This window comes from Hemitrygon akajei, chromosome 19, assembly GCF_048418815.1.
Source record: "Hemitrygon akajei chromosome 19, sHemAka1.3, whole genome shotgun sequence".
NCBI classification, from domain to species: domain Eukaryota; kingdom Metazoa; phylum Chordata; class Chondrichthyes; order Myliobatiformes; family Dasyatidae; genus Hemitrygon; species Hemitrygon akajei.
Genome location: NC_133142.1, coordinates 78,073,707 through 78,098,613, shown reverse-complemented (window position 1 = coordinate 78,098,613; position 24,907 = coordinate 78,073,707).

Below are 24,907 nucleotides of genomic sequence, written 5' to 3'. Positions count from 1 at the left end.
ATAGACTCCTTACAGAGGACACCAGATTGAACTCCAACTCCCAATACACCAAGTTGTAACAGTGTCACACTAACCATTACGTTATCATTTTGTATGTAGCACAGTAATCTAAGGATTTCTTCATTCATACTCGCAAATGCTTAACTGCTTTCAGATCAGGTTTTCACTGTGATATCCGTGACAAACATTTCTAATCATGTACTGTACATGGAACCTGTTCTACACTGTTAAAAAAAGCACGCCTGACTCCCACTGCACCATTTATCTTTAAGGCATCTGCCAAGTTACAAGCCGTTCTCTACATGAACCAGTCGATTTATTTAATGCATCTGGTGGAGAGAGGATTTTCTGTCATCCCATCAATCTGAGCTGACTTGAAACTTAGGCCCCAAAAGTGGGATTTCATCATTTTAGTGGAGGGAATAATTCTGGAACAGATTAATGTTGTATGTATAGTTGTGCTATCCAATGTTGAAGTGGCTTTCAAATAGTGACGTTACTCCAGTTTGGAGGAAATTCACCTTCTGTCATTTGCACTAAACATCATATTCTAATTCACTTCTGAAATTCAGGTCTATTGACCTCAGTGGGGCCTAATTTGGAAGCAGAGTGCTTCTATGCAGTGTATACCTGCTTAATGCACGGACCCAAGGGGGGAGGCTTTACAGAGAGAATCATATGGAATATACTGTACAAAGACAGGGCAACTAGTTTATGTTCTGCTACAGCTTTATATTTTTGTCTCATAAAAACACTGACATTAACAATACAATTACAACAGAAAGGACAGTAATTCCCCAATGTACAGAACCAGAGATGAATGTACAATGCCATATCTTATTGGGATAATCTAAAGGATCTGATTACCCACACAACCAAGGGAGCTACAGCCAGAAACATTTGAGATTTGGGATGCGATGGAAGTGTGGCACTTACCATGACACTTTTACAGCTTGAGGCATTCCAGAGTTCGGAGTTCAAAGCTGTAAGGAGTTTGTGTGTTCTCCCCATGAACCATGTATCAGAGACATATTGGTTAGCAGATCATTGTACATTGGCCTGTGAATAGGTGAGGGTTAAATGGGGATTGCTGGGCAGTGCAGCTTTTTGGACTAGAAGGGCACTGTACCTCTAAATAAAAATATTGTTTCTTCTTATTTTCATATGTGTAAATGGGTTAGTTATATCAGCAGAATACAACCTATGCAAAGATAACTAGCTCTGGTGGACAAGAATATCAGTTAAAAGGATATTGAGGAATAAAAGAAAATCTCTCTTGGTTCTCCCAGTGTAGCTGGTAAAGTCACACCTGTGCAATTGTAAATTAGACAGTCTCCAAGACTCAAGACACATTTCTTGATTGATGTACCAAGATTTACCTCAGTTTCTTCTTTGACAAAGCGAAGGGAATCCCAACCAGGAATCTCACTCCTAACTGCAAAGTTGACTGGCCCACCTGGGACATATATTGGTTGTATTTGAATTAGGTTCAGTGGATATAAATAAAATTATTGGAAATTCTCTTGATCTGTGGAGTGAGAAGCAGAGTTAATGTGTCACATTGATGATCTTTCAATGGAACTCATGGCAGATAGACAATGATGGAAGTTCATCAACATGAACTTCTGTTTCATTTTCCACTGGTGCTGCCCGAGTTGCTAAACATTTTATGCACGAAACTACAGCACAGCACAGGAACCATCCACTTCTCTATGGACTATGTCTACACTTCTCACTGTTTCAGTAAAGCAACCAGCGCAACCAAAGACACCACTCACCCCAGACATTGTGTCTTCTCCCCTCTCCCATTAGGCAGAAGGTGCAAAAGCCTGAAAGCTTGTGCCACCAGGCTCAAGGACAACTTTAATCTCACTGTTATCAGAATTTTGAACGAGCCTCTGGTATGATAAGATGGACCCTTGACCTCACAGTCTACCTCATTATGATCCATGTTTATTGTTTACCTGCACTCTACTGCACTTACACTTTATTTTCCATTGTTATTGTTTTACCTCAATGCACTGTGTAATGATCTGATCTGCATGAATGGTAAGACAAACGTTCTACTGTATCTCAGTACATAAAACCATAAGATTTAGGTGCAGAATTAAGCCATTCAGCTCATCAAGTCTGCTTCGCCATCCCATCATAAACCACTACCAGCTAATTCAATTTTTTTTTGTTTCTGGGTGTTGTTATGGCGATTTTGGCAACCTGAGACTCTCACTGTTTAGATTCCTGCATGATGAACATCGACAGTAAGAGTCCGAATAAGAACAGCAAATCTTTGGTTGGAAATGTCCTAGTTTGCTTAAAGCATTCACTATTGTGAAGTCATACAGTGCTGTTACAAACCTTGTACCCACCAGCTCTATGACAATCATCAAGCACTCATTTATAATAATCTCGTTTTTATTCTCTGCAGTCTCATCAACTCCCTCCCAGATTCTACAACCCATTGACACAGTAGGGAAATTTGAAAGGGGACCTTTGGGACATGAGAGGAAACTGGAGAACCTGAAGGAAAGTCACACAATCACAGAAAGAATGTTAAATAGATAGATAGATAGAAAGATACTTTATTCATCCCCATGGGGAAATTCAACTTTTTTTCCAATATCCCATACACTTGTTGTAGCAAAACTAATTACATACAATACTTAACTCAGTAAAAAAAAATATGATATGCATCTAAATCACCATCTCAAAAAGCATTAATAATAGCTTTTAAAAAGTTCTTAAGTCCTGGTGGTAGAATTGTAAAGCCTAATGGCATTGGGGAGTATTGACCTCTTCATCCTGTCTGAGGAGCATTGCATCGATAGTAACCTGTCACTGAAACTGCTTCTCTGTCTCTGGATGGTGCTATGTAGAGGATGTTCAGAGTTATCCATAATTGACCGTAGCCTACTCAGCGCCCTTCGCTCAGCTACCGATGTTAAACTCTCCAGTACTTTGCCCACGACAGAGCCCGCCTTCCTTACCAGCTTATTAAGACGTGAGGCGTCCCTCTTCTTAATGCTTCCTCCCCAACACGCCACCACAAAGAAGAGGGCGCTCTCCACAACTGACCTATAGAACATCTTCAGCATCTCACTACAGACATTGAATGACGCCAACCTTCTTAGGAAGTACATTCGACTCTGTGCCTTCCTGCTTTCCTCATAGGTAGATATACTGGAGGGTGGAACTGAAGCTGTAAGCTTCACTGTACTGCCTACTAACCCTTAGCTCAAATTCTGAACAGAACTATAGCCAGATCCAGCATTATCCATCCGCATAATATTTGCCGAGCTTAATTTTTAATATAGAAATCTACAATAGTCTTCAATTTATTAATACGGCTTATTATAGGTGGTAAAACATCATTTTCCACCACCAATTAATACATCCTTTGTTACTCACCAGGATTTGCCATCCATTTTTTTCATTAATCTCTCCTACCCTCCATTTTATCACAGACCTTCTCTTTTGTTCTTCCCTTCACCACATTCTCCTCAAGTTGTACTTTTCATATCACAAACTTCTGCCAGTTCTGGTGAAAAGCCATGGTCTGAAAGATGAACTCTCTCTTCCTCTCCACAGATGCTGCCTGCTCTGCTGAGTAGGTCCATCATCAATGAAAACAAACCCCGAGCCATAGAAGTTCAGCCAATAGCCAGTGTAGCATTTGATGTCACACTGATTTCCCAATGGCCCACAGACAAGTCTGAAATCTAATAAGACCTAAATCTGTTCAATTCATCAGACTGAGGCAAGAGAACCACTGTTTTTATTTCAAGGGGAAATGGAAATTGAATAATAATTGTGTTATTCCCCTTTCCATAGTTGGTACATTTTCTGAATTGTTAGCTGTTCTGAAACAGGGAATAATTTGCTTAATTATAGACCACAAATGCCTCCAATTATTCTTTCACCCAGAATTACAGTAGTTAGCACAACTATGGTACAATATGTTTAATGCTAAACCACAGTACAAGCCCATAACAGTATGTTTCTAAATTGCCTGAAATCAATTAATTTCCCTAACAATAAACCAATTAACACACTAGCTGGCTCTTAATAGCCTTCAAAACAAATTCTTCATTTAATATTTGAGAAAGGTAGATGAGTTTTTGTTTTCTACAGACATTACAAATCCTTTGCTTGTCCAAGGCACAAAGAAAACACGATTCTTGATTCTCCCCAACAGCTACCCCCTCCTTCCCCTTCCCCACACCAATTCTGAACAATTTATGGCCTGAGCCTTGGGCTCCTGTCCGAATTAAATCACTTGTCCATTGCTGCATTTTGCTCCATCTCACTGAAACACAGACACAAGAAGAGTACTGAATTTTCTGTAATAAGACCCAGATGAGCTCTAAAAGAGAAAACATAGAAATCTTTTGCTGGGAGGAGATAGAAAATTAAATTTTGGTAGGTAGTGTTAGAAAGAATTGGAACTGGAGTTGGTTTATTGTCACATATACTGAAACACAGTAAAAAGCTTGTCTTGTATACTGTTCATAAAGATCAAATCATTACACAGTGCATTGAAGTCATGCAAGGTAAAACAATAACAAGACAAAATAAAGTGAAACAGCTACCGAGAAAGTGCAGTGCAGGTAAACAGTAAGGTGAAAGATCAAGATCATATCCAGGTCTGCAAATCTCTGCGATTCCACTGGAATAGTTGAAAGCCCGATGTCTGTGTGTACAAGTCTGAATTCTGCTCCACTGGAGGCCAAAGAAGACAGAATGTCTTGGGCTTGGAGTACTGTATATGTGCGTGGGTGGGAGCAGGGACAGGGTTTGTTTTGTTGTTTGTTGTGTTCTGTGTTGTTCTGCCAAACATGCTATGTTGACACCGAATGTGTGGCGATACTTGTGGGCTGCCCCCAGCACGTCCTTGGTTATTAATGCAAATGACACAGTCCACTACATGTTTCAATGTATACCTGATAAATCAACTTGAATTGTAAATCAAGGTAGATTGTGAGGTCAAGAGTCCATCTTATCATGACAGAGAAACCACTTAATAAGATGGTCAAGATTTTGAGCTTCCAATCAGAGAGAACCTTTACATGGCTGCTTGGAACTAGAACTTCAACGTTAATATCTTTTTTTCAATTTGTGTGCCTTTTTTTTCCAGTTTATGCTTCAATTGCTCTCTGTCATACCCATACTCAAATGATAGAGGCTGCAGAAAGAGACGTGATAATTCCAGACCAGAAGGGAAATGATTAGATAATGAGCTCGTCATTTCTGCCTGGATTGACAGGAATTAATTTTACACATGTAATATGTGTTGTGTGGCTATCTTCCACTCATTGCATTTTGCTCAGAAAATTATTCAGCTGAGCTTGGGAGCTTTTGCTGTGATTTTCATCTTTGCTGCATTTTGATGCAAGTCTCTTCTGGTTGATAACTAAATTGACTGCTCTTTGTCAGGACTGTGTTGACAGATCAGTGGGATAGGTGGATGTCAAGTGAGCTTGTAAGATAATTGGGGGGCGAGTTGATCATAATTGGGAAAGTCCTAGCAAATGTCAATGAAGAAAGGTGGGCTCCAAGATTCATATTCCACAGTGCCTATCCAAGACCCAGTGTTGGATGGTGTATAAAATGGAAGGGAATCCCAGCCTCCCTGCAACTTACAAGAACCCCTTAATTTTCACTCGTTCAGTGGCCCACAATGAAAGTTAAAAGAAATTAGAAGGTCATTATTTGCTTATTTAGAGATACAGTACAGAATAGGCCCTTTAGGCTCTTGGAGCTGCACCACTTAGTATCCCCCAACATTCTCTGATCTAACCCTACAATGGGTTACAATGACCAATTAATCTGCTAAATGGCATGTTTTTGGACTGTGGGGGAATCCTGGAAAAAACTCACATTTTCCATGGGGAAGACATACAGATTCTTTGTAGAGGACACCGGGACTGACCTCTGAATTCCAAAGCCCCAAACTGTAATAACGTAGTGCTAGGCACAATGCTACTGTGGCTTCCATATTACTGTTTGTGAGAGTTTACAAATTAGCCACCATTGTTTTCCACAATACTAAAGAACTACATTTCAAAAGATGCTTCATGGCTGCAGGTGCTTTCCGACAACCTGTGGTATTAATGGACATTCTATAAACCACGTTCTATGAAGATGAATGATATAATAATGCCCACAGATTGGGATGGGCTCTTCTATTGGTTAAATCACAATCCCAAACTTGTCATAGAGTCATGGTGCCATGGTGTCATACAATATGGATATAGGCCCTTTGGTCTAACTGATCCATACTGACCAAGGTCCACAACTAAGACAGTTCCATTTACCAGCATTTGGCCCATATCCCTCCAAACTTTTGTTCTCAATATACCTGTCTAAGTACTTATAAATGTTGTTAGCGCACCTACTTCAAACACTTCCTCTGGCAGCTCATTCCATATATTAATTACTCTCTAGGTCAGGGGTTCCCAAACTCTTTTATGCCTGTGGCATGTCGAATGCCGGGTGAACAACATAGTATTTGGAGTACTGCAAGTCTGTGTTTTTGCTTGAGTGCTTGGTGGTGGGTGCCGATGCTTTTTTTGTTGGTAGGGGAGGAAGGATTGTTGCTTGGTGCACTTACGTGCAGGAGGGAGGAGAGCTGGGGGGGACTTTGTTGTTCTGACATTTAACTGTCGTTCATTCTTTGGGGCACTCTTCTGTTTTCATGGATGGCTGCAAAGAAAAAGCATTTCAGGATGTATATTGTATACTTTTCTCTGACATGTACCTTTGAAACTTCTGAAACCATGAACCCCTACCATTTACCACGGCCCCCAGATAGGGAACCCCTGGTCTCGTGAAAAGTCACCTGTCAGATTCCTACTAAATCATTCCTCACTCACCGTAAAACTATGCCTTCGCATTCATGATTTCTCAACTCTGGAAAAAAGTCTGCGCATTCACATTATCTATGCTTTTCATAATTATATATACCTCTATAAGGTTACCCCTCATTTTTCTAAGCTTCATCAAGAGATGTGCCAACCTGCTCAAGTGAGAGGAAGTAAGTTAAGGTAAGAGTGAGTAATATTAAGGCTAGAGAGGTTAAATTCAAAAGGAATGTGTGTACAAGCCTTTTACACAGACAGTGGAAGGTGCCGAGAATGAGCAGCTCGGGGTGAAGGTGGAGGCAAGTTTCACAGAGGCTCTTAAATAGGCATGATTGTGCAGGAAATGGAGGGATATGAGCACTGAAGGGATTGGTTTAGTTAGCCATTAGATTACTAATACTACTCATGGTAACAATCTGTTTCTGTGCTCTTCTATGTTCTGTATACAACGTTCATCCATAACTCATCCCTTGCGTCCGGCAACATCAATGAAACAACACTGTCCTGCCAAATATTTGGACAGCCTCCTCCATCAACTCAAATCTAATTACTCTACCTGTTGCCAAAGTATCAGATCAGCTGGCACAAGTCCCTAGCTACCTCTCTGAACATTTCACAATCTGGAGGGAGCATGCAATATAAATGAACTGGAAAACTGGAGGTAAGGCAGGTAATTTAATAAGGGCAATGATGGCCATCCTGGTATTGTTTGGACATTTGATAAAATTCACAAAGTAGAAGAGACCACCACTGGACTGAAGGGTGGTTCTATGAGAGGAAGGATGAAAGAGAAGCAAAAAAGAGACTTTTATTGTTCATAATTTGATTTCTGAAGCCGACATTTGTATGTGACACTACATCCATAATAAGTATCAAAAGGAGGAATTTCATCTATGGATCATTGCTCGCTGAGGCCACACAATTCACATCAGTGTTGACAAATTATGAACTTTCGTCACCAATTCCAAGTACTCCTTTCACTTGGTCAATTCTCTTAGCAGGATTTCCTGAGGTTTTTATTTTCCAGAAATTGATATTTCCCCCACAATGTGGGAGAGACTCCAGGAATAACACATTCATTGTAGAGTTAAGTGCTTTTAGAAGTATCTTGTAAAATTTCAACTCAAGAGAGGAGATGGGAAAAGTTGCAAAGCCAAAAGGGATCATATTATTTTATTAAGTCCAGTTAAATTCTGGTAAACATGTAACTTATTTGCCAAAGAATGTTACAGTTGAATGAGAAGTTCTATAAATCCAGGGTTAAGAAACTTACCCACTTTCCTGGTCTTTGTACCACGACTCATTGATCATCTCCTCAGTTATTCTATGTGGGGGAAAAAAGTAAGTGAAGAAAGAGGCTGATTCAAGTAATAAAATCCTTCTCCCTGTGACATTCAGAAGTAAAAAAATGGGTTTGATACCATTAGACCATAAGAAATAGGAGCAGAATTTGGCCATTCTGCCCATCAAGTCTGTTCCACCATTCCATCATGGCTGATTTATTATCCCTCTCGACGCCATCCTACTGCCTTCTTCCCATAACCTTTGATGTCCTGACTAAGCATGAACCTATTAACCTTCACTTCAAGTTTACCCAATGACTTGGCATCCACTTAGCATTGAAATGGATTATGGATGAGAGGGGTTTGGAGGGATATGGGCCAGGTGCAGGTCAGTGGGACTAGGCAGAAAAATAGTTTGGCACCGCCAAGAAGGGCCTGTTTCTGTGCTGTAATGTTCTATGGTTCTATGGTTCTATAGGATAATTATGGAAACTTTGGCATTTCTCAAACATTTACTGTGTAAAGAACTCTGCCTTCCAAACCAAATCACTTAGGCTTTAACAAATTTTCTCCCAGCCTCACCTAATTCAAACAATCATGTTATCTATTTTGAAAAAAAAAGTCTCCTCCCTATAGACCAACCAAAACTGCTGTATTAAGGTGTATAAGTGTCATAGTCCGGTCCGTGATGTCCTTGTTCCGGTTCATGGTCCAGTCCATGGACTCCGGGTCTTCTGGCTGTCCATTGTTTCAGTTGGGCTTAATCACAGGCACCTGATTCTCATATTGGGGCTGGAATATAAGTGGCCCTGGGGTCAATTGAGGTTGCTGGTTTGTCTGGTCAGTATCCTGTCTTTGCCTCTGTGGGGTAAGTCAGGCCATCTTTGTTGTTACCCTGAGGCTGGACTGTTCCCTTCCTTCCCTCTGAAGCCATGCCTGTAGCCCTGCCTGTATCACTGTCAAGCTCAGCTGATGGAGTGAGACCAGAGCCTTGCCACACCAACAGAAGGAACTATCTATTGTTGAGCTTGAAACTGTTTCTTTGTGTCCCTGTGTTTAGTGTCTGTGTCTGTGCATGAGTCCTGGCCCTATGTCCTGCTCCTAAAGAGGGGTTCTGGCTCTGTGTTCTGTGTTCCTGTGCTCCAGTCCAAGGCTCAGTGTTCCTATGCTCAAGTCCAAGGCTCCGAGGAGGTTCCATTCTGTCCAAGTCCAAGTCGTAGCCTAGGCCCTGAGTCCTGGTCTTGTCCAGGGCTAGTGTCTGTGTCCAGCTACACCTCTCCCTGCTTCTGCTTTGCTCTCCTTCGATCTAGGCTCTGCATCCCTGCTCTCCCTTGATCTAGACTAAGTCTGAGCTTCATGTCCTCGTTCAGCCCTGGAGTCCCACGTCCTGCCCCCATGTCCAGTCCTGTTGCCTTGCCATGTCCAGGCCTCGCCTGGATCTGGAGTCCGAGCCTGAGCCCAGACTCAGGTTCTGGGTCCCTGTCCAGTCTCTGGCTCGGAGTCCTTGTCCAGGTTCCTAGTTCCTCGTCCAGGTTCCACTTTCCTACTCTAGTCCTAGCCCATGCCCTGTCTCCTAGTCTTGTCCAAGGTGTGTCTTGTCCGGTGTCATTTCTTCCCCACTTCCCTTGCTTTCTTGATACACCTAGTCCTCTCCTTAGTACTTCAGTGTCTGTGCCTTGCATTTGGGTCTGTTCCCAACACCCCCCTATGACAATAAGACCATGAGGCATAGGAGCAGAATTAGGCTATTTGGCTCATCAAGTCAGCTACACCATTCAATCATGGCTGATCTTTTTTCCCCTTTACAGCCCCACCACCTGGCCTTCTCCTTGGAACGTTTGATGCCATGGTCAATCAAGAACCTATCACTTTCCACCTTAAATACACCCAACAACCTGACCCCCTCAGCTGCATGTGCTAACAATTTCCACAAATTCACCACTCTGTCTAAAGAAATTTCTCCGCATCTCTGTTTTAGATAGACACCACTCGATACTGAGGCTGTGCCCTCTTGTCCTAGACTCTCCCACCATGGGAAACATCCTTTCCACATCTAATCTGTCTAGGCCTCTCAATATTTGAAAGGTTTCATTGAGGTCCCCCCTCAACATTCTTAATTCCAGCAAGTACAGACCCAGAGCCAAATAGGATAGGATTATAGGATAAATAGGATAACCCTTTCATTCCCAGAATCATCCTTGTGAGCCTCCTCTGGACCCTCTCCAATACCAGTACATCCTTTCATAGATAAGGAGCCCAAAACTGTTCATGATATTCAAGGTGAGCCCTTTGCTGTGCCTTATAAAGCATCCCTGCTCTTGTATGCTAGACCTCTTGAAATGAATGCTAACATTGCATTTGCTTTCCTCACCACTGGCTCTTCCTGCAAGTTAACCTTTAGAGTGTTCTGCACAAGGACTCCCAAGTCCCTTTGCATCTCAGATTTTTAGATTTTCACCCCATTTAGAAAATAATCTGCAGATTTATTTTTCTACCAAAGTGCAAGACCATGCCTTTTCCAACTTTAAATTTATTTTGCTACTTTCTTGTGAATTCTCCTAATCTGTCTAAGTCCTTCTGCAGCCTTCCTATTTCCTCAACACTACTTACTCCTCCATCAGTCTTCATATCTTCAAACTTGAGAACAAAGCCATCTATTCCATCATCTAAATCACTTATAGATTCCTTGGTGTCCACATTTCCGAGGATCTCACCTGGTCCCTGAGCTCCCATCCTGATCAAAAAGGCGCAACAATGCCTTTATTTCCTGTGGAGCCTCAAGAAAGCTCACCTCTGTCCCAGGATACTGACGGACTTTTACCACTGTACCATTGAGAGCATACTCACCAATTGTATCTCAGTGTGGTATGACAGTTGTCCAATATCAGACCACAAGGCACTCCAGCGGGTGGTGAAAACTGCCTAGCAGATTATCGGCACCCAATTGCCCACCATTGAGAACATTTATCATAAACGCAGCCTGGGCAGGGCAAAAAGCATTATCAAGGATGCTTCTCACCCTAAACATGGACTTTTTACTCTTCTCCCATCCGGTAGGCACTACAGGAGCCTCCACTCCCACACCAGCAGGCACAGGAAAAGCTTCTCCCTGAGGCTGTGACCCTGCTGAACCTCACATCACAGCGCTAAGCAGTATTGCACCCATATTGGACTGTCTCAGTACTTTTATATTTGTGTGCTGTAGCACTTATTATTCGCAGCTATTTTGTTAATAACACTATTCTTTTGCACTCCTGGTTAGATGCTAACTGCATTTCATTGACTTTGTATCTGTACTCGGCACAATGACAATAAAGTTGAATCTAATCTAAATCTAAATACACCCTATCGTTATATGCGTCTCCATACTATGCGGATTCACAGTTATGCGACGAACCTATTTCTACCAACTTCTCCTTAAATGCATTCAAAACTCAGTTATGCAAGGTTGTTGGGACGAGAAGCAATGCTTTCCTGCCAATACAAGTCACGTGCGCACGCCTCACAGTCTCACTCCCGCCAGTCTCGCTTTGGTTTTAGCAGCGTGTGGATGTGAAATCTTGTGCTCTTAAACTTTTTTTGGTATTACCTACAGTGCACTGATTTTGTGCTTGATATATTTAACTATGCCTCCTAAGTGTCCGATGTCAAGTCCCGGGCCATCAGCCAAGCGGCAGAGAACGGCTTTAACACTTGAAAAAAGTTAGAAATTATAAACAGGGCCGCATCAGGTGAAGGTAACATAGCTCTGGGACACTACTTCGGCCTGGGTGAGTCCACGATCAGAAACATAAAGAAAAATAGAACATAGAATAGTACAGCACAGTACAGGCCCTTCAGCCCACAGTGTTATGCCAACCCTTAAACCCTGCTTCCCATATAATCCCCCCACCTTAAATTCATCCATATACCTGTCTAGTAGTCTCTTAAACTTCACTAGTGTATCTGCCTCCACCACTGACTCAGGTAGTGCATTCCACGCACCAACCACTCTGTAAAAAGCCTTCCTCTAATATCCTCATTGAACTTCACACCCCTTACCTTAAAGCCATGTCCTCTTGTACTGAGCAGTGGTGCCCTGGGGAAGAGGCGCTGGCTGTCCACTCTGTCTATTCCTCTTAATATCTTGTATACCTCTATCATGTCTCCTCTCATCCTCCTTCTCTCCAAAGAGTAAAGCCCTAGCTCCCTTAATCTCTGATCATAATGCATACTCTCTAAACCAGGCAGCATCCTGGTAAATCTCCTCTGTACCCTTTCCAATTTTTCCACATCCTTCCTATAGTGAGGCGACCAGAACTGGACACAGTACTCCAAGTGTGGCCTAACCAGAGTTTTATAGAACTGCAGCATTACCTCGCGACTCTTAAACTCTATCCCTTGACTTATGAAAGCTAACACCCCATAAGCTTTCTTAACTACCCTATCTACCTATGAGGCAACTTTCAGGGATCTGTGGACATGTACCCCCAGATCCCTCTGCTCCTCCACACTACCAAGTATCCTGCCATTTACCTTGTACTCTGCCTTGGAGTTTGTCCTTCCAAAGTGTACCACCTCACACTTCTCTGGGTTGAACTCCATCTGCCACTTCTCAGCCCACTTCTGCATCCTATCAGTGTCTCTCTGCAATTTTCGACAATCCTCTACACTATCTACAACACCACCAACCTTTGTGTCGTCTGCAAACTTGCGAACCCACCCTTCTACCTCCACATCCAGGTCGTTAATAAAAACCACAAAGTAGATGTCCTAGAACTGAGACACCATCAGTCACAACCCTCCAATCCGAGTGTACTCCCTCCACCACGACCCCCTGCTTTCTTCAGGCAAGCCAATTCTGAATCCACCTGGCCAAACTTCTCTGGATCCCATGCCTTCTGACTTTCTGAATAAGCCTACTGCTGAGAAAGCTTTGGAATTTATGGTTGCCTTTGTTCAGAGGCTAGTGAGGAAGTGTCAAGTGATATTGTTAGCTTTAATGCAAGTAGGGGATGGTTTTCTAAGTTTGTTAATCGTCACAGGCTTCACAACTGAGCAGTGCGTGGTGAGCAAGCTAGTGCTGACCACGAAGCTGCTGAACGCTACCCTGTGCAGTTGCGGGCTATGATAGCCGAGTTAGGCATCACACCAAAGCAGGTGTTTAACGTAAACGAGACCGGGCTTTTTTGGAAAACGCACTTACATAAGTAAGGATGAAAAAACTGCGTCAGGTTTCAAGGCAGCAAAGGACAGATTGACTTTGCTTATGTGTTCCAATGCCGAAGGAGACTGTAAGATGAAGCCTCTCTTAGTTTACCATTCACTAAACCCCCATGCTCTTGTGGGTTTGAGTAAGAACATGCTTCCTGTCCACTGGGCAGCTAACAAGAAAGCATCGGTCACTAGTCAAATCTTTGAAGATTCATTGAGTATTACCTTAAATTGATGAAATATAATACAAATGTTGCCTTGTGGTACTGCTTTTGTGTCGTATTGGTATGAAAATGTGAATAAATTACAGATAAAACATATTTAGGAAACCCTTCAGAATGCATCCCTATTTTCTCCATTTAAATAATTATTCACATTGTGCATTTTCCACACTATCCATCTACTGCAAGGAGTGTATCCCCTGCATATAACGAGGATAGGGTGTAAAAAGAAGTCGTCCCAACAAAGACCCCTGTGGAACACCACTAGTCATTGTCAGCCAACCAGAAAAGAATGTTTTTTATTCGTACTCACTGCCTCCTACCAATCAGTCAATGCTCTAACCATGTTAGTAACTTTCCTGTAATACCATGGGCTGTTAACTTGGTAAGGAGACTCTTGTTAGAAGACTTTGTCAAAGACCTTATAAAAATCCAAATATACAACATCCACTACATCCCCTTTATCTATCCTACTTGTAATCTCCTCAAAGCATGGCAACAAGTTCATCAGGCAGGATTTTCCCAGAAGGAAACCATGCTGACTTTGTCCTATCTTGTCCTCTGTTACCAAGTTCTCCATACCCTCATCCTTAACAATTGACTCCAACAGCTTCTCAACCACTGAGGTCAGGCTAACTGTCTATAATTTCCTTTCTGATGCCTTCCTCCTTTCTTAAACAGTGGAGTGATGTTTGCAAGTTTCCAGTCCTCTCACACCATAAAACGATTTTTGAAAGATCTTTGCTAACGTCTCCACAGTCTCTACTGCTACCTCTTTCAGAACACTAGGGTGCAGTTCATCAGGCTCATGTAGCTTATGTACCTTTAGGTCTTTCAACTTTTTCAGCACCTTCTCCCTTGTAATAGTAACTGCACTCTCTTCTCCTCCCCTCACATCCTTCAACATCTGGCATCCCCTTGTTCCCTGTTATTATTTGCCAGTCACATTTTCTAGCAGTCTTATATCAACTCTCATCTCTCTTCTATTTTTATATACTTGAAAAGGCTTTTTTTTATCCACCTTGATATTGTTGGCTTGCTTGTTTTCATTGTTCATCTTTCCCCTCCTAATGATTATTTTAATTGCTTTCTGTAGGTCTTTAAAAGTTTCCCAGTCATCCCTTTTCCTGCACATTTTTGCTTTGTTATATGCCCTCTCTTTGGCTTTTACATTAGCTTTCACAGCCACAGTTTCACTATTACTATTTACTATTTTGCCAATGGAGTATTTCTTTGTTTTTGAGTACATCTATTCTGCACCTTCCTCATATTTCCAGAAACTCAAGCTATTGCTGTTCTGCTGACATCCCTGCCAGCACCTCCTTCCAATTTACTTTGGCCAACTCCTCTCTCATGCCACTGTAATTTCCCGTACTCCACTCAAATACTGATATGTCAGAATTTACTTTCTCCCTATCCAATTTCAAGTTGAACTCAGTCATTATTGTGATCATTCTCCTAAGGGTTCCTTTACCTTAAGCTCCCTATTGCATTTGGTTCATTACATAACACCCAATCCAGTATGCTGATCCCCTGGTACGCTCAACAACAAGGTGCAGGTCCAACTGTCCCTTTTGTACAGGTCTTGCTTCCCAGCTTCCTGCCTAGCTGTCTAAATTCTCTCTTCAGGACTCTTTGCTTTTCCTTCCTATGTCATTGGTACCAATATGTACCAAGACATCTAGCCCTCCAATCTGAGACATCTCTGACCCTGGCACCTGGGAGGGAACATGCCACCTGGGTGATCCGTTCTCATCCACAGAATCTCCTGTCTGTTCCTCTGACTACTGAGTCCCCTATCACTACCGCTCCCCTCTTCTCCCTCTTTCTCTTATGCACCACGGACCCATGCTCAGTGCCAGTAATCTGGTCTCTGTGGCATTTCCATCAGAGGTCTTCCCCCACACAGTATCCAAAATGGTATATTTATTATTGAGGGGAATGGCCACAGGCATGCTCTGCACTAACTGCCTCTTCAACTTCCCATTCCTTCTGCCAATCACCCAGTTACCTGCCTCCTGCAACTTTGGGGTGAGTACTTTCCTGTAACTCTGATCGATGATGTCCTCACACTCCTGTATAAGCTGAAGGTCATCCAGCTGCTGCTCCAGATCCCTAACACGGTTTTCAAGGAGCTGCAGCCGGATGCACATCACGCAGATGTAGATCCCTGGGTGACTCTAAGTCTCCCAAGACTCCAACATCCAGCATGAAGAATACACACCAGCCATTAAGCTACACTATCAATGACACAATTTTAAAAATGGGAAAATTAAAAGAAACTTGCCTGGACAACTTACTCAGAGCCAACACCTCTTCTGAGCCGAAGCCTCCTTTGAGTCAAATGTCCTGATGAAGGGTCTTGGCCTGAAATGTTGACTCTTTGTTTCCCTCCTGTCTAACCTGCTGAGTTCCTCCAGCATTTCATGTGCATTGATCCAGATTTTCAGCATCTTGGGTATCAAATGGCCTCCAATTTTACATCATTCAGATCAGACTTTTTCAGATGTACCTCAGAAGGCACCAATAATATCAGCATTGTGCAACACCTACCAATCTTATTGGCACTATAAGTCTATTTTGACAGGCAAGGCCCATTCCCCACATTAGGTGTTCATGGGTTCAAACCCCACTCAGGAGACATTAGCATAAAACCAAATCTCCTCCATGTCTGCCTTTAGAATGAGAGAAAAACCCTTTCTTTCCCAGGTGTAGTCAATTCTCTGTTTTGAAAAGGACAAGTACAGTTAATTCCATTATCCTAGAAAGTATTCCATAATTAACACCAGAAAGTGCGTTGGTTCATCATTGCCGTTTGTGATAACTGGCTGTGCATAAACTGGGAGCAACATCCCCTATGTCACAACAGTCCTCTCCAAGGATCATCACCTTGTCAGGTGGAGAGGCTTTGGAGTTCCTAACATCCCAAGAGTGATGTCATCTGGAGCTTAGCTCCTGGTGATAAGGATCCAGACAAAGAGCGATCCAACCAAGATCTCAATGGTGGAGCTGGCGGAAGATGATGACACGTTGCAATGGCAGAGAAGGCAGAGGTAGGCTGCAGTAGTGAACCCTGTCCCCAGTTTGTCAAGGACTATGTGGTGGCTCCCCGTGCATCAGCCCCCATGTTAAACAAGGTCACACACAGGTGTTCCCCATTAATGGAATTCACCCTTATCCATCGGATATTCGTGGATCCTGGATCAGCCTCTATAGTCACCTGAGGACCCATCAGTAGACAATCCCTTAGGAGAACATCATACTCGACTCAAGTGATCTCACTAGTACTCTATTACAGTGGTGACTGCTTATTATAAGTGACTTGCTGGCTACAAAGATGGTGAAAGTCTCTGTATAATCATTTATTTTTCTCTTTCCAGCATGCATCAATCTAATAGAATTCACAGTAAAAAAGCAATTAAATTAACAACTCAATAACAAAAACCTCCTAAATAGGTGCCTATGTGTTAGCATCTCCCCATCCATCCATTCAAAGGTATGTTTTGTGAATGTTATCTATAACACTGGGAGCCATGCTGAATTTTGTTGTGTCGATAGGTCACTCTGGATTTGAAAGGTGAAACTATGTAACAAGCTTAGTGCATCTCCTTGACAATATCTTTCAGCTCCAAGAACATCTTAACAGGCAGAAATCCATGCGTCCTGTTTAATTTAAACTGTTAAAGGCCAAAGCTGAATCCAAAGAATTTGAGCTGCTGTTTTGAGTTTTCTCATACATTTTAGCCAAGATTAACAAGCAAAGTGACATCATCGGCTTTGACAAAAAGGCTGTTAATCATCTCCCCAGGGCAGGTAATGGCTGCTCTCAGTAAGGGGAAAAACATCAGTCAGGGCTTCCTGCGTGGATGAAATAATTAAAAAAACACTGAGAATTAGATCTCATAGGAATATTGCATGTATTAAATATAAGTAAGTTAGAATCCATGGTTTTCCTATAAGGGTGATGACTAAATGAAGAATTCTATTTATTTTTTTATTTAGAGATACCGCACAGAAACAGGCCCTTCCAGCCCTTTAACCTGTGCTGCTAGCACCCCACAAATTTAACCCTACCCTAAACACAGGACAATTTACAATGACCAATTAACCTACTAACCAGCATGCTTTTGAACTGTGGGAAGAAACCAGAGCACTTGGAGAAACCCATGCATTCCATGGGGAGGATATATAAACTCCTTGCAGGTGATATCGGAATTAAACTCTGAACCTTGACGTCCTGAGCTGTAATAGTGTTGCGCTAATGCTATGCTACCTAAATGTTGTGACCCATTGATCACGGATTTGATGTGTTTTAATTGTAATTCAGTATAATGGAGGTGAGCCTGCCAACTAAATTCTACATAAAGATCATGTTTGCATTTATCTATAGTGCAAATAAATGTCTGCTAGTTACTGAAGTACATTTCACCTCCATTCCCCAAACCCAGACTATGGTTTCTGTGCAGTATTCACCAAGTTGAGAATATATGCATAAAATGAGAGAAGGGAGTTCAGGTCATACTTCCTTTGTTAGTTCATGCCTTCTACTTCCAAGGGTCCAATTTACCTGCAGTTTCTTTACATCCTCATATTTCCATTCAATTATAATCCATCACTCTCAGAGTTTTAATTGACCAAGCGTTGATGTTACTTGGGATAAAGACATTTCAAATTTCCAATCTGCTTTCTTTAAGGAATTCCCTCCCAAATTCTCTGACCTGGCTCTAACCTTACCATATAGTTCTGGATTACTCTATCAGATAAACTAGTTTTTATGTTGGCATTTATACAGTTTCTGATTTTATAACCCTGTTTAATCATGTCCCCAATCTCAATCTTGTATCTTCACATGAACATGTCAGGTTTATGCAGCCTGTCGTCATATCTTAGCCTATTAATCCCCAGTTTCTTCTCAATTTGTTTACAAATTCTTCTAAGGCTAATACATCCTTCTTGAGGTAGGCTATCTGATTCTGAAGACAGTAACATTTAACCAAGGTTCTCTACAGCTCATGTGCATTATCCAACCATTTGTATTTCAGTTCCCTTGAGATAATGGACATTTTGATTATTTTATTAACTTGTCTGTAAACTATTAATGCACATAGGTACTGAAACTCTTTACCATTGCCACAGTTTATAGAAATTTATTGTGTTGTTAAATTAGTTTTTTATTGTCACATATATCATAAGACCAAAAGACACAGGAGCAGAATTTGGCCATCTGGCCCATTGAGTCTGCTCTGCCATTCAATCATGGTTGGTCCTTTTTTTTTCTACCTCCTCCTCAAACCCAGTTCCTGGCCTTCTCCCCATAATGTTTGATGTCATGTCCAATCAAGAACCTATCAACCTCTGCCTTAAATATCCCTGATATACTGGCTTCCATAGCTGCATATGGCAACAAATTCCACAAATTCACCACCCTTTAGCTAAAGAAATGTTTTCTGTTTTGAAAGGGTGCCCCTCTATCCTGAGCTGTGCCCTCTTGTCCTAGACTCTCCCACCATGGGAAGCATCCTTTCCACATCTACTCTGTCTAGGCCTTTCAACATTCAACATTAATATGTTTTGCATGACATCCATTTGGATTGCTTCATTACAACAGTGCACTGAGGTTGTACAAAGGAAAACGATAACAGAATATAGAATAATGTGAAACAGTCACAGGCAGACAATAAGGTGCAAGGCTAAAACAAGGTAATGTGTAAGATTAAGAGTCTATTTTATCATATTATGGGACATCCAAATAACATTATAACAGCACAGTAGAAGCTGTCCTTGCGTTTGGTGGTATGTGCTTTCAGGCTTTTGTATCTTCGGCACCAACCCATTTTCCTGTGATTCATTAAACATTGACCTTGGCACCGTGCTTTTAGTTATTCATTCTTAAAGTTTGCATTCAAAGTGATATTCTGAGTTATGAAATACTTGGAGGTGGCGGTCTGGGTATGTGCAATGTACACCTGTGCAATTTTTACAAGAGGTTCTCAGCCACCTTTTTGTTGATTGCAATGTGGTACCAATGTGCCAGAAAGGGCTAGTAACATCATGAAAGGTCCCTGTTCATCGACTATTTGTCCTACTCCCATGAGGGAGGTGGCTACATGGCATCTGTACCAGGACCACCAGACTCAAAAACAATTACTTTCTCCAAGCAGTAAGGCTGATCAACACATCCACCCAATAACCCACCCCACCACACCCCCAACTGCCACTACTTTATCATTTCCTATCAGAGTTACCTTATGTACAGAAACTTCCGTGCCTAGCGTCACTTTATGGACATACAATTAATGTATATAAAGGATCTAATGCATTTATATTTTATGTTTTTTTATTATTGTGTTATAACCATATAACAATTACAGCATGAAAACAGGCCATCTCGGCCCTTCTAGTCCGTGCCAAACACTTACTCTCTCCTAGTCCCACTGACCCGCACTCAGCCCATAACCCTCTATTCCTTTCCTGTCCATATACCTATCCAATTTTACTTTAAATGACAATACCAAATCTGCCTCTACCACTTCTACTGGAAGCTCGTTCCACACAGCTACCACTCTCTGAGTAAAGAAATTCCCCCTCATGTTACCCTTAAACTTTTGCCCCCTTAAACTTTTGTTCATTGACTTCTGTGATTTTTTTTGTGCTATATTGGATCTGGAGTAACAATTATTTCATTCTCCTTTATACTTGTGTACAGGAAATGACTAGTGCTTTTATTTATTCAACATAAAAGCTTGTATTCAAGTGATATTCTGGGTTCTGAAAGCTTTGGAAGTGAGGGGTAGGGGATGGTCTGCAATGTCCACCTGAACAATTTTTACCATAAGGCCATAAGACCTTAGAGCAGAATTAGGCCATTCAGCACATTGATTCTTCTCTGTCATTCCATCACGGCTGATTTGTTACCCCTCTCAACCCCATTTTCCTGCCTTCTTTCCTTAACCTTTAATGTCCTGACTAATCAAAAACCCATCAACCACTGCCTTAAATATGCCCAGAGATTTGGCCAGTACAGCCATCTGTGGCAATGAATTCCACAGATGCACCATTCTCTGGCTAAGATATTTTCCTCATCTTTGTTCTAAATGGACATCCCTCAATTTTGAGGCAGTGTCCTTTGGTTCTAGACTCTCCCATAATGGGAAACACCTCTCAAAATCCATTCTATCTAGTCTTTCAAAATTTGATAGGTTTAAATGAGTCCCCTTCTCGTTCTTCTAAATTCCAGCAATTACAGGCCCAGAGTCATCAGATGTTCCTCATATGTTAACCCTTTCATTCCTTAGATCATTCTTGTAAATATCCTCTTGACCCTCTCCAATGGCAGCGCATTCATTCTTAGATAAGAGTCCAAAACTCCTCACAATACTCAAGGTAAGGTCTCATCAGTGCCTTATGAAGCCTCAGCATTCCATTCTTGCTTCTTTATTCTAGTCCTCTTGAAATGAATTTGTTACCAACTCAATCTGCAAGCTAACCTTTAAGAAATCCTACAAAAGGATGTCCAAGTTCCTTTGCACATCTGATTTTTGAATTTTCTCCCCTTTTAGAAAATAATCTATGCTTTTATGCTTTCTTTCAAAGTGAATGACCATACACTTCCCTACATTATACTCCACCTACCACCTCTTTACTCATTCCCTCAATCCTCAACATTACATGCTCTTCCACCTATCTTCGTATCATCTGCAAACTTAGCCATAAAGCCATCAGTTCTTCTAACCAGGTCATTGACATGCAACTTGAAAAGAAGCAGTCCTAACACCGACCTCTACGGTACACAACCAGTCACCAGCAGCCAACCAGAAAAGACTCCCTTTATTCCAACTTTTTGCCTCCTGCCAGTACACTAAACTTCTATCCATGCTAGTACTTTTCCTGCGATACCATGGGCTCTTATTTTGTTAAGCAGCATCATGTGTGGCACCTTGTTAAAGGCCATCTGAAAATCCAAATAAACAACATCAACAGATCTCCTTTGTCTATCCTCCCTATTTCTTCAAAGAATTCCAACAGATTTGTCAGACAAGATTTCACCTCAGAAAAGCATCCTGATTTGGCCTATTTTATCATGTACCTCCAAATACCCCAAAATTAATTATTAATCCTTATTAATAGACTCCAGCATCTTTCCAACCATTGAAGTCAAGCTAAGTGGCCTATCATTTCCTTTCTTCTGCCTCCCTCTCTTTGTAATGAGTGGGAGTGACATTTGCAATTTTCCAATCTTCAAGAACCATTCCAAAATCCAGTGATTCTTGAAAGATCATTACTAATGCCTCCACAATCTCTCCATCTACCTCTTTCAGAACCCTGGGGTATAGTCCATCTGGTCCAGGTGACTTAACTGCATTCAGACCTCTCAGTTTCTCAAGCACCTTCTACCTTCTAACACTCTTTCTGCCCCAACTCTATCACCTTACTGGTATTATTCTAGTGTCTTCCACAGTGAAGACTGACACAAAATACTTATTGAGTTCCTCCGCCATTTCTTTATCTTCTATTACTGCCTATCCAACATCATTTTCCAGTGGTCCGATATCCATCCTCGTCTCTCTTTTACTCCTTATATTAAATCAGAAAACTACTTTTGTATCCTATTTTATAATATTAACTATCTTACTTTCATATTTCATATTTTCTCTCTTTATGGCTTTTTAGTTGTCTTCTGTTTATTTTTAAAAACTTCTCAATCCTCTAACTTCCCACTAATCTTTGTTATGTTACATGTCCTCTCTTTTGTTTTTATGCTGTCTTTGACTTCCCTTGTCAGGCATGGTTGCCTCATCCTTTCTTTAGAACACTTCTTCATCTTTAGGATGTATCTTTCTTGCGCCTTTCAAATTTCCTCCTGGAACACAAGCCATTGCTGTTCTTGCTGTCATCCCTGTTTGTGCCCCCTTCCAGTCTTCTTTCATGTCTCATTGATTCCCTTTACTCCACTGTAAAACTGATACATCCAATTTTAGCTTCTCCTTCCCAAACTGTAGGATGAATTCTATCAGATTATAATCTCTGTCTCCCGAGGGTTCCTTTACCTTAAGCTTCCTAATTAAATCTAGGTTATTACACAACATCCAATCCAGAATTATTGTTCCCCTAGAGAGCTCAGTCACAAGTTGCTCTAAAAAGCTATCTTGTAGATATTCTACAAAATCCCTCTCTTGAGATCCAGCACCAACCAGATTTTCCTAATATATCTGCATATTGAAATCCCCTATGATTATCTCAAAATTGCCCTTTTTACATGCATTTTCTACCTCCTACTGTAATTTGTAGCCCTCATCTTCACTACTCTTTTGTGGTCTGTATGTAACTCCCTTCAGTTTCTTTTTACCTTTGGGGTTTCTAAACTCTACCTACAAGGGTTCTACATCTTGGGGATGGGAGATTTTCTGGAGGACTGGAGGGTTGCAGAAGTTCAAGAAAGGGAGTAGAGATAGTCCAGGAAATTATAGACCAGTGAGACTTACCTCAGTGGTTGGAAAGTTGATGGACAAGATCCTAGATGGCAGGATTTATGAACATTTGGAGAGGCATAATATGATTAGGAATAGTCAGCATGGCTTTGTCAAAGGCAGGTTGTGCCTTACGAGCCCGATTGAGTGTTTTGAGGATGTGACTAAACACATTGATGAGGGTAGAGCAGTAGGTGTAGTGCATATGGATTTCTTCAAGGCATTTGATAAGGTACCCCATGCAAGGCTTATTGAGAAAGTAAGGAGTCATGGGATCCAAGGGGACTTTACTTTGTGGATCCAGAACTGGCTAGCCCACAGAAGGCAAAGAGTGGTTGTAGACGGGTCATATTCTGCATGGAGGTTGGTGACCAGTGGAGTGCCTCAGGGATCTGTTTTAGGACCCCTACTCTTTGTGATTTTTATAAATGACCTGGATGAGGAAGTGGAGGGATAGGTTAGTAAATTTGCTGATGACACAAAAGTTGGGAGTGTTGTGGATAGTGTGGAGGGCTGTCAGAGGTTACAGTGGGACATTGATAGGATGCAAAACTGGGCTGAGAAGTGGTAGATGGAGTTCAATCCAGATAAATGTGAGGTGGTTCATTTTGGTAGGTCAAATATGATGGCAGAATATAGCATTAATGGTAAGACTCTTGGCAGTGTGGAGGATCAGAGGGATCTTGGGGTCCGAGTCCATAGGACACTCAAAGCAGCTGCGCAGGTTGACTCTGTGGTTAAGAAGGCATACAGTGTATTGGCCTTCATCAACTGTGGGATTGAGTTCAAGAACTGAGAGGTAATGTTACAGTTTTATAGGACCCTGGTCAGACCCCACTTGGAGTACTGTGCTCAATTCTGGTCACCACACTACAGGAAGGATGTGGAAACTATAGAAAGGGTGCAGAGAGGATTTACAAATATGTTGCCTGGATTAGGGAGCATTCCTTATGAGAATAGATTGAGTGAACTCAGCCTTTACTCCTTGGAGCATCCGAGGATGAGAGGTGACTTAATAGAGGTGTATAAGATGATGAAAGGCATTGAATGTATGAATAGTCAGAGGCTTTCCCCCAGGGCTGAAATGGCTCACACAAGAGGGCACAGGTTTAAGGTTCTTGGAAGTAGGTACAGAAGTAGAGTCTCCTGGATAGGTACATGGAGCTTAGAAAAATAGAGGGCTATGGGTAACCCCAGGTAATTTCTAAAGTAAGTATATGTTCGGCACAGCATGTGGGCCAAAGGTTTTCTATGTTTCTATCTTATAATCCTATATCACCTCATTCTAAGAATCTGTTTTCATATTTTACCAAAAGAGCCACACCAACCCCTCTTCCTACCTGTCTATCCTTTCAATACATTGTATATCCTTGAATGTTAAGCTCCAGGCTATGATCTTCTTTCAGCCATGACTCAGTGATAAGCACAACATCATATCTGCCAATCTTCAAATGACCTACATCTATCTTAATCCATAGACTGTGAGCATTCAAATAACACACATTTTGTCCTATATTCATCACTGTGTTTGATATTGGCCCCCTGTTACACTTTAACTGTCTGCAATTTTGCCCTATCTGTCTGTCCTTCCTCATAGTTTCACTTGGTATTGTATCTACTTGTAAACCAAATGCTACGACCCCTTTTCACTGGGACCCCGAAGCGAACGCTGCCTTCTCGGAGCTGAAGAGGCTTTTCACCTCCGCTCCCATCCTGGTCCAACCAGACCCCTCTAGTCAATTCATTGTGGAGGTCGGCGCCTCTGACTTTGGGGTGGGAGCGGTCCTCTCCCAATGTTCAGGCCCTGACCAAAAACTTCATCCCTGTGCCTTCTTTTCTCGCCAGCTGTCCCCCAACGAACAAAATTACAGTGTAGGGAACCAGGA